This window comes from Urocitellus parryii, chromosome 7 (genome assembly GCF_045843805.1).
Source record: "Urocitellus parryii isolate mUroPar1 chromosome 7, mUroPar1.hap1, whole genome shotgun sequence".
In the NCBI taxonomy this organism is placed as follows: domain Eukaryota; kingdom Metazoa; phylum Chordata; class Mammalia; order Rodentia; family Sciuridae; genus Urocitellus; species Urocitellus parryii.
In genome coordinates this window covers 89,483,345-89,502,979 of record NC_135537.1, presented here as the reverse complement: position 1 = coordinate 89,502,979, position 19,635 = coordinate 89,483,345, and positions in this window count along the sequence as shown.

The following is a 19,635-nucleotide window of genomic DNA, read 5'->3' as shown; positions in this document are numbered from 1 at the left end:
ATTTGACTTACCTCTCATTTTTAGTTTTTAAGTAATTACTTTTACTTAAGTAAGTGATTATACTTTTGCTCTGATTGAAGCTAAATAAACCTATAATTCTTATGATAGTATTTTGGAAATAAAGATGGTTTAAATATGATACTATGAGTAAATTATTTCCATTCTATTTTACTCTAAAGATTACAGCATTGAATTTGATTAATCCACTATTCTATAAACAACAATGGGATTTTCATGTATGTCATCTAGCCTTTGGGGATATTTTAAATGCCCAACAAAGGCAGTCCCTTTATACAAAGAAGTGTATTTACTATGATTGGAGAAAATGTGAAAGGAACTTTATGCTTAATGAAAGATTTTTATTGATTTTCAGTCTTGTGGGGCATGTCAACTAGTTTTCCCATAAAACAATAACTAGTGCATATTAAGAGTAAACCAGAAAACACTACTAACCATGTCATGCAAGTAGGAGATCTCAAATACAAAGAAAGTTGCAGTTCTCAGGAAACATTTTTGGAATTAGAAATTACAATTTAAACTCACTCTGTTCCCATTTTCCCTGAGTCATCTTGATGACTTCTTCTTCTTCTTCCTCCCTTCTCCTTCTCCTCCTCCTCCTCCTCCTCCTCCTCCTCCTCCTCCTTCTTCTTCTTCTTCTTCTTCTTCTTCTTTCTTCTTATTCTTCCTATTTTTCTTTGTGTTCTTCATCTTTGAGTAGTTCTTCTACCTTTAATTAATTAATCACTCAATCAATCAATTAATTAATTTTTATGTGGTTCTGAGGATCCTACTCAGTACCTTGCATGTGCTAAGTGAGTGCTGTTCCACTGACACACAACCCCAGTTCCTGTCTTTTATATTTTATGCCCATTTTCATGAAATTTAGAACTGCATTCTGCTGTGGTTCACTGATAAAGGTTTATCTAGTCTTTGGTTTTTGGGGAGATATTTGTAAAATACACATGAATTATTAGGACACTGAAATAAGAATCAGACACATAATTCTCAGCTTTTAGTATTCTTAGATTTGATACTCATAAAATGACTCTGCTAAACTACTTTAAGTTTTTTGAACTGCTCACTTTCAACTTTTATATCATTGCCAACAAGTGACAATTGGCCAATCTGCACCAATACACAGAGAACACTTTGAACAAGTTTTACCCACTAGAGACCAAGAATGAACATGTATTAAAAATACCCTAACTATACTTAAAGCTCTATTCAAATGTTAAATATGCTCCCTAAATGTGTGTGTGCATGTGTTTAAAGTATACATTGAAACCTAAAATGAATGCAGTAGTATAACCTCCTTCTTAAAAATAAGAAGCAGCTCTATTAAAACATTTGAAGCACAGTGAAGAATCTGCCTGATACTTGAGCCCAAAATTAATAGAAATGAAAAAAATTCGGGTCTTGAAAAAGTCTACACATTTAATAAATCCAATAATTCTGTTTTCCCTCAAGAGTCACACTGGTTGTCAAATCAGTCCTTACTTGCCAGCATAAAATATTACTTTCTCTAAGCGAGTGGATGAAAGTTCCACAGTTATGGTCTGTATAAAATGAACTGATGATCACTCACTGATTGTTATCCAGAAGTACTTTTGCACTAACTACTATTGGTGAATATTTTCTCATATAGTTCATGTCTTATACCAGTCATCTTGAAAGAATCTAATTTCAGGTTTAAATCCGAACAGAAATAGCAAAATACCATGATACAATCTTCTAACAACATTTTGCTTCAAGAGAAAAAAGGTGAAAGGCTGTTCTAAACAAAACACCGCTTACTAAATCAGCTTCCAACTCTGTAAATGACAGTTAAGTAAAACAAAACAATATTTGTGGGAAGCCATCCTCACATGTGATTTGAGTTACCTCCATGGCTGGGTGAGAGGCATTTAGACACAGCTGTGTCAGAGATTTCCGCATCCTTCTCCAGGTCCAAGGGATTGTCAGTGCAGAGGCGTGTCTGGACACTGCCCCAAAGACCCAATCATTTCCCCTGACCTTGGGCTGCTGCCCCCCTTAACCTTCATTGGATGGGATTTTCCCTGGAATTTTTTGTTTCTCAATAAAAGTCCACTCCCTGGTGTGTTCTCCCTCTTGCTAGCCTCTTCAGTAAACCTCGTTACTGCATTTGGTGGCTGGCAGTGGGAGCTAGGAGAAGCCCTCCCAGAGCTGGTATTAAAGCTAATTAGAGTCTTGTCTCTTTCATTTAGAACTACCTACCATTTACTCATGAATTGAACCTTCTTTAATGAAGCCAGTGCTGGTTGAATGGTAGAGGTGGCACCCTGAAGTGAGGCTCATGAGTTAAATCGACTAGATTGACTTAGAGAGCATACTCTACAAATGCAGTTTTGTGACAATTTTTAGGGTCACGGAAATACCAGGCAGTTTTGGAAAGAAGGGACTTAAAAAAAATTAATGATGGGGAATTCATCTTCTACTGATAAAGATAGGTATTTGACTATTTTAGAGACAATAATTAATCAGAAGGGAAAGCAAATTAAAAGACTCAGTTGCTACAATTCTTAAAGGTTGTAAGTGAATTTTGCCCTAAGTTTTGTGACCAAGATTCACCAAATTTCCATATGTGGCACAAATTAGGAAGGAAATTACATAAAATTTGCCTTTCTATTGAATTAACTGGAAATTTTGAGAATATTCAAAAGGTTTGACCTGCTTTAGAGATCTGTCTTTTTGATTACATGGAGAAGAGTCTGTGGCTATGAAGATCTATTGAAAGGTATTCAGAGAGCCATTGAGTCTATTCAAATAGAAAAATTGCCTGAGGCTAAGAAAAAGTCTTTTCCTCTAAACAGTTAAAGACTAAAACAAATTATATTCCAACAAAATCTTTGGGGGCAAACCCGAAATTAAAAAATGTAGGCTTGCTTAAATCAAATGGGAGTAGCCAGAAAGAATACCATAGAGAGAGGGCCTCCGGGGGGGATAGAAGGTCCTTCTTCTGGAGAGAATCCACAGGAGATTCATAGAGAGATAGAAAGTCCTCCTGCAGGAGACTTACAAACTCAGATTCAAGATGGCAATAGGAAAGAATCCGTGGAGGAATCGCAATCTGAGGGAGAGGAATCAAACTATGAAGTCCAGGATTTTCCAGGGAATTTTAACAGGCTGTGCTTAACAGCACCTGCCGTGTCCATTTGAATTCAGCCATTGTCTGTTAAAAGGGGGAATTTTAATAGATACTGTGAGATGGCGATGACATTACTTACTCTGTTCCAGTGGGGAATTAGAAAGGCACAGGAAGCTGGGTAAGATACTAGTGACTTTCAACTCTTTCCAGTTCTTCAACAGGTTAATAATCAGGACCAGCGTGTTCACCTCCATGCGGTAATTCCTTTTAAAACTATTAAAGAGTTAAAAAACGCCTGTGAGGTCTGTGGTCCAAATTCACCATTAATGCAGTGCTTGCTTGAGACTTTCTGCTCTCAATCACTCCCACTGAGTGACTGGATTTCTATTACTAGAGCTTGCTTGAGTGGGGGGGATTTTTACTTTGGTGGTCATATTGGACAGACTTTTGTTCTGGGCAGATGAAAAGGAATTGGAGGCAGTATCTTCAAATTCCTGTGGACATGTTTTTAGAAACAGGTGACTTTATTGATTTGGAAAGGCAGTGCCGAAGTCTGGCTGGGCACAAATAACCAAGCTGCCACAAAACCTTGTAAGTTCAAACAGCAACAACTTTATTTCAACTCTCACTGGCAGTGCATGCGCGCTTTTCCGCCAATGCCACCAATGCGGCCCTTCCCCCAGGACACATCACACACCAACTGGAAATCCCTCCTCCAGAAATCCCTTCTCTGGCACTTCCCCAACCAATGGGAACTCTCTGGGAATCCCTACAAGAACTCCAAAGTAGCGGGTGCCAGAGGCAGCAAGAGCCGCCCCATTGCCCGACAGTAAAGGTCAAATGTACAATACAATCAATCCAGCATCACAGCAATTATATATAGCTTAACTCAAATCATCTCAATGGTTCCCAGGAGTCACATTTCAAACATTCCCTCTGGCAAATTCCAGGCATCATTCTGACCTGCCATGGCTCTCAACATCTCCCCCTTCTGTTTAATTAAACAACAAGCAATGTGGCTTACGGACCATGCCTGTGCAATACTACATGTGGTCCTTACCCTGTGCAATACTACATGTGGTCCTTACCCATCATTGGATGAGCTGACCTCAAGGTGTCAGCCTCCCATCGTAGGTTGGTACCACTGCAATTGGATCTTACTTGTCACTGACTACCAGTCCAGCATACAGCCATACTTGTGGATAGGCCTATGCACCAGTAGGGGGGGGGGGGTGATGTTCTTTGCCTCACCTCTTTTGGCCCTCAAATTTTAGACCATCAGTAGCAGAAGGGAGGAGCCAAATAATGGCTCCTTTGTAAAAACTGTACCATTGGTGACACCATCACTCTGGCACTACCCAAATTCGCTGCATCAACAGATAGTTCACAATGCATACAAGTGATACATAGTCCAGGCAAGTTTTGCAAGCAGTTCAAAATAGAGGAATCTATCAATATGTCCATTTCCTCCCAAAGTAAATAGACTCCTTGATTGAGCATTAGTTGTTATTATTCATTGATGTATCGGTTTATACAGTTTACTGTGATAGCAATCAAAGAAGCTGTAGTTTGGTGTTATCTTTGTCTTCACCAGCACTAGGATGAAGATAGGAATTCTGGCAATGATGGCTAAAAAAATATGTAACACTCAAATAGGCACTAAGAAAACAATTTTCTGAACAATTTACATTATCCTGAACAGAATTATTAAATATAATGAAAAAAAGGTGATAGTAAACAAACAGATCTGTTAACCTCCTTATTTGTTAACATATTAAAACAATCCTCAACAGCTGTTTACACAATTTAAATTAAACCATTTAAGTCACATGAATAAAAAAAATATTTGGATCCATTTTTTCATGAGCACTCCTCATATATGATATATGGACATATGCACATACAGACATACAACACAAAACACAAGTGTGCACACAAATATACAACCCATAAGACAATAGTAAAGGCCTTGTAGCTTTACACAGGTGAAATATCCATTGCAATGTTTAAAAACTCCACAGTCAAAAGATAAAACTGATCAGAAAAACATTAACCTAGGTCTGTATGAGCTCAAAAAATAAAATAGAACTTTATGATGTGGGAAAAGGCAATAATGAAATAGATATTGAAAAAAGCATCCTGGTTACCACCTGGGTTTGACTCTTATTTGGATATCCCATCCTTTTTTCTGTAACTTGCATATGGGTCTGAAGGTATTCCCACAAGCAAGCCTCAAGGTTTTTTACATTTGAAAGAGGCCTTAATGGTGTTCATTATGCATTAGCCTCCAGGTGTGGGAGAATCACTGTCACAGATGTAAGAATAGCCAAGCTGGAGCTCTGGACATCAGCCATTATGGATTTGAGTCAAATCATCTTCTTTTTGGTCTGTAGAAATCACTTTTATTAGTCTCTCTGGAATCCAAATTGGCTGCTGTTCTCCCTGTGGAAACACACAAACAGAACCGCCGACTCCAGACAATTACTGGGTCAGGACCTTTACATTGTCCTGTTAGAATATGCTTCCAAAGTACCTTAGGCTTATGTACATTTTTTGGATACATATGCCTTTCCATAGCACTAAGCCCTGATGAATCCAAATTTAAAAAGTTTAGAGTAAAAAGGGTTATTTTAAGTTTATCTTTGGGGGATATGTACCCTTTCCCAATTCCCTCTTTTTGCTTTAATAAGTACATTTTAATAGTTTGATGAGCTCTTTCAACTATGTCTTGTCCTTGTGGATTGTATGGAATTCCTGTTATGTGAGTAATGCCAAATGATGAGCAAAATTGTTTAAAAGAGGTAGAAGTGTAACCAGGACCATTATCTGTTTTTAACCGTTTTGGAACGCCCACAGTGTCAATATTTTGTAAGCAATGAGCTATAATATCTTTAGTTTTTTCTCCGGCATGAAGGGAGCCCATCAAAAATCCAGAAGAAGTATCAACTGTAACCATGCAAATATTTTAATTTTCCAAATTCTGGCAAGTGTGTGATGTCCATCTGGTTAGGTACCAGTCCTCTAGGATTGACTCCAAGATTAACTTGTGGTAAAAAGGTCACACACTTTTGACATTGTTTTATTATTTGTCTAGCTTGTTCCTTAGTTATTTTAAAATGCTTTTGAAAAGTATTAGCATTGACATGGAACCTTTCATGAAAATTTGTAGCTTCTTCTAGTGTAGAGAAAATATATATGTCATGTGTAGTTTTATAGGCTAAATCATTGCCCAAACTAAGAGCTCCAGGGAATCCTGTATGTGCTCTGATATCAGCAAGCATATGCTATTTTCTTGTCCATCTCCATTAACTTGTCACCTCTGTTAATTTGTGCTTTGGACAAAACATCTTTTAAAAATCAGATATAGCTAGTTATTTTTTTCTAAATATAGTCTAAATTTTTACTTCATAAAAAAAGTGCTTAAGGGCTGGCATTGCAGCTCAGCAGTAGAGCGCCTAGCATGGGGGGACCAGATTCGATCCTCAGCACCACATAAAATATAAATAAATAAACGAGTTGTGTTGTGTCCATCTATACCTAAAAAAATAAAGATTCTAAAAAAGTGTTTTTCACCTATAACAGATATAATAACTTATAGCATCAATAGGAATATAAAAATAATCTGAAAATAATTCTGAAATATCCTCATTTTTTCAGTGCTTTCCAGGGAATCAGTTCTTTTGAACTGAAAACATAAATACACTTCCTCAGCAGCTGAAAGCCTTTCAAAGAACCAGATAGATATCACTGTGTATCTGAATCTCACATAAAACAAAACCAAGTTAAAAATGGCAACTCACCAGATTTAAAATTTACCTAAAGCAGGAAAAAAATTCCTGCATCTTTCCTTCTGTAAAATGGATAAATAAACTGAACAGTGCAGTTTTATATATATTACTCAAAAGATTTTCTTGCACCAATTTTGTTTTTTAAAAAGTTCCGGCTTTCCTTCATTCTTTCCTCCACCAAAATAAAAGAATTGTGACTACTACTTTAAAAGAATGTTTTGTTATATCTTAAAAAATTTGTTTTTAAAGCTACACATTATGAACTTAACACGATTTTGGAAAATTTTTAAAAATCTCAGATAGACTTCTCAATGCATTTCAGTATATTTTTATTTAAAATACATTTCTAAAACAGTAACATGTAGAATATTTTCCATCCTCTGCAGATAAATAAGTGCTCAAAGTATAATCTGCAAGAATTTGAATTTGGTTAAAAGATGCAATATCAAACTTATTAATATTGACATACAGTATAAAATTCTTGATTGAAAGACTCATTTTCTGACCAATATGTTAACTCTGAATGTTTCAAATTTTTCAAAAATACTATAGAAGACAATTCCATATATAACACACCACCAATATCAATCATCAGATTTTAAGCCATTACGCAAAAGAAATCAGGATTTGAATAAATCCCATGTTAAACATTAAAGTTTTCTAATCTCTTATCTATACTTTGTGCTTTCACACAAGGTATATAGTAATTAGATTAGAATTAAGCTCTTTAAGTGAACATAAACTATAGGAAAGGAAATCAATGGTAAAATGTGGGCATGCCAATCTCTTTCAATGTTAGCAAGCATGAGGATTTTCTAATTTTGTAGGCAGCAGACTGCCTTCTCAGATTAAATCTCAACCCAGCCCCAAATTTACAGAACAATCTTATTTGTTCTCTCCGAAGTTTCTTCTTTCAACTTCTCCAGCAAAAACATTTCCTTTTTCCTAGTAGCACATAAAATGTTTTCCTCCTTTAGCAAGGAGCTAAACCAAGGAACCACTACTGCCACTTACTTGACTGAGCATCAGGTAATGAGTGCAGTCCTTACCTGGCAGCTGAGCTCAAGGTGGCATTCGCACACAGGTCTTTTGTGCCTCCTCAAAATGCTGGGGTTGTGTGGTCCACCATCTCCTGGTCATGTTCATGTAGCCAGTAGTATCCTTAGGTTCTGTAGTCCCTGCTTGGTGCCACGTCTGGGTTCATCATCTGCCTTCACAGAGGCGCTGCTGCAACCTCCTTTGGCTTATGTCCCATAGAAGGCGGCTCTGAGCTCTGGTGGCAGCAGCTCATGCATTCCAGCTGCAACAGCACTGGGTCCTGCACCCCAGCATCTCTGGTACTATGTTGGCAGCCTTGGGGGATTCTGAATTCTTGATGCCACCAACAAGGTGATGTTGGGTCCCACACTCTGGTGGCAGCCTCATTGGCTCCTCCACTCTGGCAGCAGGATTGCCTCCTGCACTCCAGCAAATTCAAGGTGGCGGCAGCTCCTCCTGCACTCCAGCGGCTTGCGTGCTCTGGTGGCTCTCTCCCATTCCCTGGAGGTAGTGCATTACCTCCTGCACCGCAGGGGTACCTTTGGCTCCAGCAGCTCCTGTGCTCCTGGGCAGTTTTGTCTCTTGTGCTTTGGCCACTCCTTCTGGAAGGCAGTTGTGGCTCCTGCGCCTCCTGCAGCTCCTCTTCTGTGCTCCAGTGGCAGTGAGAGCTGGCCTGGAGGACTCGCTATTGGATAAGAACCTTTTCACTTGTTTTTTGTTCTTGAGTTTACAAAAGGAATTTAGACGAATGGGAAAGAGCATATAAAGCAAGTATTCAGGGTACAAAGGGAAATTTTCATTTTTATCTCTAACCTACCCTTTTCTTTCCCCCCAGAAATAACTTTAACTTCTACTATGCTTGGTTAACTCCTGATTATTTAGAGCAATCTAAAGTAAGAGAACCAAAATAATATGTGTGCAAACTCCTGTGTGTAGGAAACTTCTTAGTGACAATTCCTGACTTATCCTGTGGGAGAATTTAATAAGTATGCTTTTAAAGGAAAGAAACAATGGAAGTTTGAAGGAAGATGGAGTATTTCCAAGTTCAAATAAATTTGTAAAATTCTGGGTTAAATAAAATATCCATATATACTGTGATTGCTCCCACCGTTTCTAAAAGTAACTGATTACTAAGCCCTTTAATTATTGACTAACTAGTAATATTTTTAAAAAACTATAGAACTTTACAAAAATATTGTATGAGAAACCAGTTAGTTATAGTTTCTCCTCCATTGTCATGCTGAAAGTAGTTCATTCAGTTGAACATATGTGGAGATTCAGAAACGTGCACAGGGCCACATAAATTTGCTACTGGTCAAAACTAAAAAGAATAAAATCAGCAGATTGCCTTAAAATTCTGTCTTTAATATGTTAATAAAACTGGCTTCATTTCTGTACAACTTTTTGATTTTTCCTTTGGCTGTGCAATGAAAGAAAAAATTGACCCTAAATATGCTAGTGTATTTGCCTTTTAAAATTAAATACATCTAAAAGATATCTGTAAATTCTATAATTTTTTCCACAAAAGTAAGGACTGGGATTAAAATAATCTGTGATATTAGTAGAATAATTACTTTACTCTAAAAAAAATTTTAAGAGGTTAACAAAAACATGCTGTGAAATTTATCTATAGTACCTACAGAAACCTAGATATTATAAAATAATAGTGAAATTGGAAATACCTTCTTACATTTAGAATTCAAGTCAAGATATCACTCAGCAATGAATACCATTAAACTTTTCATTGAGATTGGATGAACCTTTGTGTAGTCATGAATGACAGCTTTTCAATATAACTTTCCTACTTCTGTCTTTCTACTGAAATTCAGAAGCATCTCCTATGGAAGTGATCTTTTGGTAGTTAAAATAGCTGTTGTGGGTTCTAAGTGGAAGCTAAAAGTCGACTTCAGGAGAATACAAGTGTATTGTCTCCACCACCCATTTAAGGTTTTGCCATTTTTTTCTATATCGATTCTGGGAACAGGAGGTATGAGAACTGTTCCCCTTATTTACAAATGTCAGCCTACTCACTCCTTATATCCAAATACTAATTATTTGTTTAACATCCTATTCATGTTTCCTCTACAAATTACATTCTACTCTCTAATTCAATCCAAAATCATTTCTCCCTTCCCTAAACTATCTGCTTCTGGTTCATGCCTCTCACTTAGCATCCAACCATATTTAGTGTAATTTAAATTAGTGCTTGGCTTGACTAGTATACATGTCCTGATTACTGAGAAGTATGGGGGATTTAGATGGCACAAATAAGATAGTACACATACATGGAGAGCCCACAATTCCAAGAACAATGCTGCTTATATTATATTCTGTAAATGTTTGTTGAATGACACTGCTCTTTAGCTTCACCTAATAACAGTTAATCTTTGGGAAAAGTGTTTTTCTTTTTTTTAGTTCTTTTTTTACATACATGACAATAGTGGAATGTGTTACATTCATAATTATCCATTCATAGCACAATTTTTCCTAACTCTAATTATAAAGTATGTTTACGCCAAATTATGTCATTATACATGAGTTCTCTTATTTTGAAGTGTTTTTCTACTATAAAAATAATGAATTTGTTTATCAGTTTTAAGTTGATGTACTATCTCTACATAACTGATGACGACACATCATTTTTTTTTCTATGAGAGAGCAAAGTTATGGCTACGCCACTGAGGTATAGACTACCTTAAGGCTTGGGCACAGGAGATTATGGAGGAATTAACTGTTTAATGACAAAGGGACTTGGAGCAGTATCTATCAAAAAAGAAGAGAAAGGAATTACATCTAAGTAAGATCAGAGGGAAATGTGAACAGTAACCATTTCATATTTTTGTACTTCCTCCTACTGCCTCTGACAAATGCAGTCCTACTGCCTTCTTATTTTGTTAACATACAAGAGCAGAGAAGGATTGGACAAAAGGAAATAAAAAATACATTTCTTACACACACACACACACACACACACACACACACACACACAGAAACAAACACAGTGCAAAGCAAAAGTTCACAATATAAAATACGGCTGCTCTAGGAAACAGCCTTCAGCTTTTGACATCGCCACACATGTACTGCATTACTGCCTTACTCAACAGAGCACTAAGTATACTCTCCAAAGAAACCTGAAGAATCAGACAGGGGTGGGTAGATGGAACAACTGGAAGATTCATAAGTAGGGAAGCATGTCTTCTATAAAGCTGACCAAAATATGGTTTTCCATCCTAGCTTACATTTTTTATTATCTTGTTCCTAGTCATTCTGTAGGGAAAGTATTCTCTCCACAGTAAATAACAGGCAATAGAATCAGAAATTTTCATTATATCCATTACCTAATCAATTTAAAATTTTCTTCAATATTCTAAGTCAGAAACTTAAGACAATTCAAATGATCAGTATTCTAATACTGATCAAAGAGTAGCTTAGCTATAGTCAAATTAAAATATTTCTAGTTGTTAACTTGGAAAAGTTAATGTAACTGCAAATACCTTTAGAGACCCCTGGTTGGGATCCTAAGAAACCAAACAAAAAAGACATTGTTACCACACCTGTGTCTAACAAAGAGGAGAAATGCTCAGTTTCCATAAGCAGGTGAATTTAAGATATATTAACTAAAATGCCTGCTCCCCTTCCCCCACATACACACACAGTCCTCATAGGTGAGGAAACCAGATAAAATGGAGAAATACAGTGATATTTCCAAATGGACTACGTTTAATATATGGAATGGACTTTCATAGATCACTCTGAAAGAAGATTTAATTTCTTCCATTATTATAACTTTAAGACATTTTGCCATAAAAAAAAGAAGAAGAAAATGAATACAGAAATGGCACAGAAAATCACCAATAAATGTCAAAAGGGTTGACATTTCAGAATTATCCAGAGGAAGGAACAACAGCAACAACAAGTACTTTCTCAGCAAAGTACTTCCTCTGAAGCACACAGTCTTTTTCAAGGAATACCCTATATACAATAAATGACACATTCCTCAAAGCAGCAAATGAGATTTAAATTGTTGGCATGTCAGTTGCCTTAACTGATGTTTAATTTCTCTATCATTGACAAAGAGAGTGTCATTTCCATACTATAACAAGCTAAAGGTAGTCATTCACATATTCTGAATTGCTACAACACTTGTACTTGGAAAATATTAGCAGAATGAGAGAGAGGAAAACAATAACCAAACCCAAATATTCCAGACTTCTGATTGGGCTTCCATTTCCCCATTATAATTGGACCAAAATGTACAATAAATGCAAACTTCATGGAGCTTAGTCTCTTCATCTGGAAATGAGTGCATACTCTGGAAATTAAAACTTAACTATTTTTAACTTGTGCTCGTCTGTTAAACATAAAAATCTCATTTCTTCCTTGAACACTATTTAAGATTTCAAAAAAAGTAAGAATTAGAACCAAAAAGAAACCAAAACAAGATAATTTGATAATTTTAAGTATTCTGCTTAAGAAACAAAATCTACAACAAAATTTACTTTCACATGTTTTAGTAAGCAGATATACATTAATATTTGTTAAAATATTTAAGATCAAAAGGACCTAGGAACACAAATGTATTGCTATTTGTGAAATGTTATTTATTGGAAACTTTAGCATATACTTTCTCCTCTCCTTGAGAGTTACTCTAACTGATCTTTTCTGGCATTCAGCCATAAGAAATGCTGATTGATATACATCTGTTAAATTACTCAGAAACAAGGTCTCTTTATTCTGAAAATAACAGAACCCTAATATGGTTTGACCTCTTTCAAGTTAATAAAGGAGAGAAACAAGCAGGTTAAGTCTTTGGTAAAGAGGCATCAATAATAAAAGCAAATTGTAATAAGCCTTAACAATCATTTTGACATTGAAAATCATAAAAATACTGCCTAATATTGGCACATCTGTACAGAACTTAGCAATGTATAAAATACTTTATGTAATTTAAATCCCAGGACTATATAAATAGATATTATTATCATGATTTGATTAAAACAGTATAAAGAGACTTTTTCAAGGTCTGTTACTACTTAAGCAGCTAAGCTGAGACTTAAATTTTTTTGAGAGATACTCCATTCACTATAAGTTCTTTACTTTGGCATGTAATGTTGAAATTATTCTCATCCAAACTCTAAAGATTATTATACATAATAAGCACATTTTTTTTCTTTCAACACAGCCAATATGAATCCCTTTCATACAAATTCTCATAAAAATTCTCAAATGTTTCCATTTCAGAAGCCTAAATCTTCTCATACCGTTGTGACAAAAGGCACAGCAAAAGGCATCTTTCAAAGTCAAAGCTTCTTAAAACTAGTTCTTACATCATATTACTGTTCTCAAAATAAGGAAACCAACACAGATATGGGCTTTTAAAACCATTGACAAGTGGGGAAATGTCTGAGGTTGTCTGTTACTCATTTAGAATGGGTCAATATGACACATACTACACCTTATCTTTCTTAAAAGGTGAGCAGGAGTAAGACTCACACTCCAGCCTTCTGGACAACAAGAAAATACCTGCCTCCAGGCAATTGGTAAAAGCCAATTTTTAACAGAACTCAGAGTTATATTCTTACCAAGTTAAAACAATCATTCTAAATGAAGTGTGAATGCCAAATTAGAAACATTAAGTAATTTAATGTAAATGTAGGGTATAAAAAAGTGGGGTTTTATTCCTATAAAACCAACATTTAACACAACTCTGAAGGTTATTATGAAGATTATGAGATTAAAGTGTAGGCCCAACTCACTTTCTCTAAAACTGACCACATTCCTGTTCTCGACTGTGGAACACTTTCCCTTTGTAACAAACCCGTTGCTCTGACCCTCATTCCTAACCCCTGCTTAAGTTCTTTTTTATGACATGGTCAAGAACCTGGAAGGTTCAGGTGGAGACCTCCTCATGGTGGTACTTTCCTAATCAGCAGGATAATTAGTTATGTGTTGTTTAAAAATGAGGTCACCAAAAAGCAAAATCAAATAACAACACTATAAAAGCCCTTGCCTGTTGGGTTTTTTTAACTGTTTCACTCCATTCTTTCTAACCAATATAGAAAAAAAAAAAGGAAACTAACAGTGCTAAGAACTTAAATCCTTTCTGTAACTCTGGAAAATAAATATCGTTCCCATTTTGAAGGTAAGAACACAAAGTCACAAAAAAGAAAAAGTGGGGGGGAAAACAAGATGGAAGAGCAAGACGCTGGCTCCAAATGCATGCCCTTCCCATCTCTGTGCTGTCCCCAATCATGTTGACTGATTAATCAGTTATTATTAATTTACTTATTGGAGACAGGGTCTTACCATATTACCCAGGCTGGTCTCAATTGCCTGGACTCAAGCAATCCTCCTGCCTCAGCCTCCCAAGAGTGTAGGATGTAACTCCAATTATGTCCCTCCATACCTTGACCTCTTGTGATAGTCTTTGTCTTTTTTGTACCAGGGATTGAACCCAGGGGTGCTCAACCACAGAACTACACCCCCAGTTCTTTTTCATATTTTATTTAGAAACAGGGTCTCACTAAGTTGCTTGGTGCCTCCCTAAGTTGCGGAGGCTGACTTTGAACTTGTGATCCTCCTGCCTCAGCGGCATGTGCCTCCACAGCTGGCCCCTCATGATATTCTTAAACTGCACATTATTCTGTACTTGGGCTTTCTTATCAGAACAAATTTCCCTTTGGAAACAAAAGATATTCGACATTCTGTAAAAATTTCATTCTAGCTAACTTTTATTAGCTAAGATTTTGCCTCAATCGAACTATTTGAATAACTATACCAAAAATATTTCCTAAATGGTCTGAATGAAATTGAGTAACTGCAATCCAAACAAGCTCACATGACACTTTTGTCATGTGACGCTTTTTTGTCATTTTGGCACGGGGATCATTGTAAATGAGCGTGGGCCACACACATCTCAGTGTGATAAGGTTGAAGAAATTGTCCTCTCTCCAGATCCTTGGAGATGGCACTGGACTTCTGCTTGTGCAGGTCGAGGCATGACAGGGTGCTGGAAGCCTGAGATGGGAGCTGAACAGGCCTTGAATGCCACCGTGTCACCCCAAGGTGAATGTGGTTTTGAGTCAACCTTTAACCGTCCATGTGACCCGGAACTGAGATCCAACTTCTAATTATATTGTGAATATAATCTTGCTATTTGTTTGTACTGGCAGATATCCATGCCCATGTAGCAAAGATCATTGTGTCCTGCCTATCTGTTATCCTCTGACCTGGGAGGAACTGAGCAGGCACACCTGTGTTGGGGAAAACCTAATGTTCACGTTTTATGATAAGGAAATAGGGGGCCATACTAGTGTCTGTTGTATTCTGCTGCCCTTCCTATCTTCTACTATCCCCCCTCCCCTCCCCTCAACAGACACTAGCATGGCAGTATGTAAAAACGTGGATATGTAACCGATGTGATTCTGCAATCTATATATGGGGTAAAAATGGGAGTTCGTAATCCACTTGAATCAAGTGTATGAAATATGATATGTCAAGAGCTTTGTAATGTTTTGAACAACTAATAATAAAAAAATAAAAAATTAAAAAAAAGAAATAGGGGACCAGAGAAGCAATTTGCCCAACATTATGCAACTTTGAGTACATTCATCTCCCCAAGTTACTTCCTCATGTAACCATTGCACCCTTGATTTTTCCAGGCTCTCAGTGAAAGCAATTCCTTGAACTTTGAAGACTTTATCCAAAAAAATAACAAAACATATCATTTGTTTATTAAAAAAATTTTGTTGAGACAGAGTCTCTCTAAGTTGCCCAGGCTGGCCTCAAACTTGAGATTCTCCTGCCTCAGCCTCCAAAGTAGCTGGGATTACAGGTGTGTACCACCGTCCCTGGCTGATATCTCAGCAGTATTTTTATCACCTACATACTTAAATGTTTGTTTTTGATATATTGTTAGATAAAATATAGCATTCTAATTAATTTTACCCTTTTTTATTTTTGGTCCTGAGGAATGAACTGAGGAGCACTAGACCACTAAGCCATATATCCCCAGCCCTATTTTATATTTTATTTAGAGACAGGGTCTCACTGAGTTGCTTAGGTTCTCACCATTGCTAAGGCTGGCTATAAGCTCAAAATCCTCCTGTCCAGCCTCCAGAGTCTCTGGGATTACAGGTGCACCCACCTCGAGCCACTGATTTTATCCTTTTTATTTTTGTCTTGAAGGTGGCTGCTAGAAAACTTTATTTTATTAATTTAATTTATTTATTTATGTTGCAGTGCTGGGGATCAAACCAGAGTCTCATGCATGTGAGGCAAAAGTTCTACCACAGAGTATACATCCAACTCATGTTTACTAGAAATTTTTAAACTACAAGCAGGTCTTGAATTATATTTCTGTTGAACAAAAGTGTTTCCAAAGCAGATGATTCTTCATTACAGGCATATCTACTCTGACTGAGCCTCTCAGGATTGTGGGTCCAGATATTGCATCGTCTGTGTGTTGAAAGTTTATAGCATCCCTGGAGCCAGGTGTGGGGGTTCGTAGCTGTGCTGCACAGCTACTTGGAAGGCTGAGGCACGAGGATCACAAGTTTGAGGCGAGCCTCAGCAACTTAGCAAGACCCTGTCCCCAATTTTTTTTAAGGGCAGGGGTGCCTAGGGATGTGGCTCAGTGGTTAAGCACCTCTGGGTTCTGTCCCCAATACAAAATTTAAAAAGGAGAAGGAAGTTTGTGGTAACCCTGCATCAAACCAGGTTATTGGCAACTTAGATGACCATCACAATTTTTTAGCATGAAGGGCTTTTTAAGTTTTCTTGTATTGGTTTTGTTTAGTTTGTGATGCTGGGGATCAAACCCAGGGCCTTGTGTATTCTAGGCAAATGTCCTACCACTGAGCCACAACCTAACCCTATAAAATGCTTTTAATTAAAGTATGCACATTGTTTTTTTCTAGCTGTCTATTAACAACTAACAGTCGAGTACAGTGTGAACCTAACTTTGGAGTGTACCAGAAAACAACAACAACAACAACAACAAAAAAAAAACATTTATGAGACTCACTTTACTGCCCTGTTTGCTTTGCTGCAGTGCTCCGGAACTGAGCCCACAATCTCTCTGAGGTTTCTCTGTAGGCAAAGTTTGCAATATGTTCATGTTACTCCCTTCCCCTTTCCACAGGAGAACACCCAGCCCACCTCACTTTGGCTTGCATGGTCCAGATACATGAAAAACCCTTGTTCTCTTCCCATCCAGATTCCACTGCAGGAGGAGTATGATTTTTAGTCATGTGTCACTTGAAATCATATGATATACCGTTTATAAGTAGCCATGTCAGAAACTGGAAACTGGAGCCCGGATTCTAAAACTACATCCCCTAAAGCAAAGGGATCAGAGAATGCAGCTATTCATAAGCTCATCTCAGGAACCAGTGAAAAGACAGTGACATTTGGGCAGGAAATGCACACGAGGCCATTCATTCCCATGGAGGCTCACTGAGAACCAATCTGCTTGTGATATGAATGATTCATGGAGTCCTCCATCCCACCCTGATGTCATTTTTTTTAATTTTAATTGTAGATGGACACAATACCTTCATTTATTTTTATTCAGTGCTGAGGATCAAACCCGGTGTCTCCCACATGCAAAGCAAGCTCTCCACCACTGAGCTACAAGCCCCCCCATATTGAAGGCTGATGTCTAGACAGGACCCATGGTTCCCCTCTGAGCCCCGAGCTGAGCAGTTGTGTATACAGTTGGTGCCACATCTTAGAGTCCACTCCTCCTCTCCATGGTGAGGGCTCACCCAAGTGGGCTCAGGGCCGGTGATTGGCACTCAATTGGCCACTAATGATTAGGTTTCCCTGTCCAACTGCCAGAAGACGGATGAATCCATTCAGCAGTCATCCTTTGGATCATTTATGAAATCGTTGAGTGCTATTCCTCCATCTACAAAGAATTAATGATGGCCATGTAATAAGTAGCCTTTTGTTGAATTAACAAAATTGTACTTGAATTTCACATTGTAGGTGTCATGGCCAGAAGTGATCAATTCCTGTAGGGTCCAAACAATTCTGCTGATGAAGAGGAATGCAAGAGGGATGTGGGGGGGGGGACTGTGGCTAACTAAAGAGCGCCAGCTACTGTGTGACTCACACAGGTGTTGCAGTGACACCCCTGGTGTTGCACATCCTCACAAAAAGTCAGAGTCTCATTAATATGGAATTCTCCTGAGTTTCAAAACACCAGGCTGAATACACCTGTCGACTGGTCCAATTCACCCAGGCTGTTTGTAATCTCTTATCTCACTTGTATACTTGTACAAGTGGTAGCTTTTCATGGGAGGAAACTCTAATTTCTATTTCTCCCATCTTTCCTTGGGATTCTTCTACCTTCATCCCTCCTTGCATGAAGCAGAGCACTTGCACCAACTATGATTTTTAAAGTTAGACATGAACTCCCCTCCTTGATCACTGTTATAGATTTTTCTTCCTGTATTTTTTCTCTTTGTTTCTCAAAGTTCTCCAGACTCTAGGAGAACCAGGGGCAGTATTAACAGGAGACACACTGGCCAATGTTGACCACATGTCCTCATTGATTTAAAAATTGTAGCTAAATCTTCCTTCCTGAGTTTCACCTTCTGCATTACCAGGGTATGACCAGCATTGCAGGGAAGCAGGGAGAATTCACATTGGGTTCCAGGTCTCTGTTTTAAGGTGACATGAAAGCAGGTAAATGCACATTAGTTCATCCAGACTGTCTTCTGTGCATTCTTGAGCACAGGTGGCTGAGACCCCACCCGGCCATGCTCCTGGCTCTCTCTGTCCACCATCTTTGGGACCCTGCCTCCATTCAACCAGAGAAATGTGTCTTTGATGATAAAAACTCTGAGGTCCTGGAGAATCCTAGGCTCTTTCTTCGTAGTATCCAAAATCTTCCAGTAGAATTTAGTTTGATAAATGGCTCTTTTGATGCTAACAGGCAATTTATTTAGTTCTTTGTTTTTAAATTATTTCCCTGTAATATTGACACACAGATTGGCTTGGTCAATTGGAAGTAGATCCAGATTACTTTTTTTATTGATAAAACTATCTGTTTATGGGTTTAACATGTTTTGATATGCGAATATATTGTAGAATGGCTAAAGTAAATTAATTAACATGTGCAACCTACTCTCTTAGCAATTTTCAAGGATAAGATATGCTGTTATTAACTGTAGTCATATGCTATAAAATTGGTGTCTTGAACTGATTCCTCCTGTGTAGCTGAAATTTTGAATCTTTTGACCAACATCTTCCCATTCCCCACCCAACTCTTCTTCCCTAATCTCCACCCCATGCCTCTACCCTCTAGTGACACAAGTTCAACTTTTTAATTTTTTAATTTTTTTGGTACCAGGGATTGAACCCAGGGGTGCTTAGCCACTGAGCCATATCCCCCAGCTCTTTTTGTCTTTTTTATTTTGAGACAGAATCTCACTAAGTTGCTTAGTTCTTCCCTAAATTGCTGAGGCCGGCCTGGAGCTTGTAATCTGAGCCTCAGCCTCCTGAGTCACTGGGATTACAGGTGTGTGCCACCACACCCGACGGAGTTCAAATTTTTTGGATCCCACTTATAATTGAGATTGTTGCAGTATTTACCATTCTGTTTCAGGCTTATTCAATTTAGCACACTGTCCTCTGAGTTCATCTACACTGTTGCAAATGTCAGGACTTCCTTCTTCTCTAAGACTGGATAGTGTT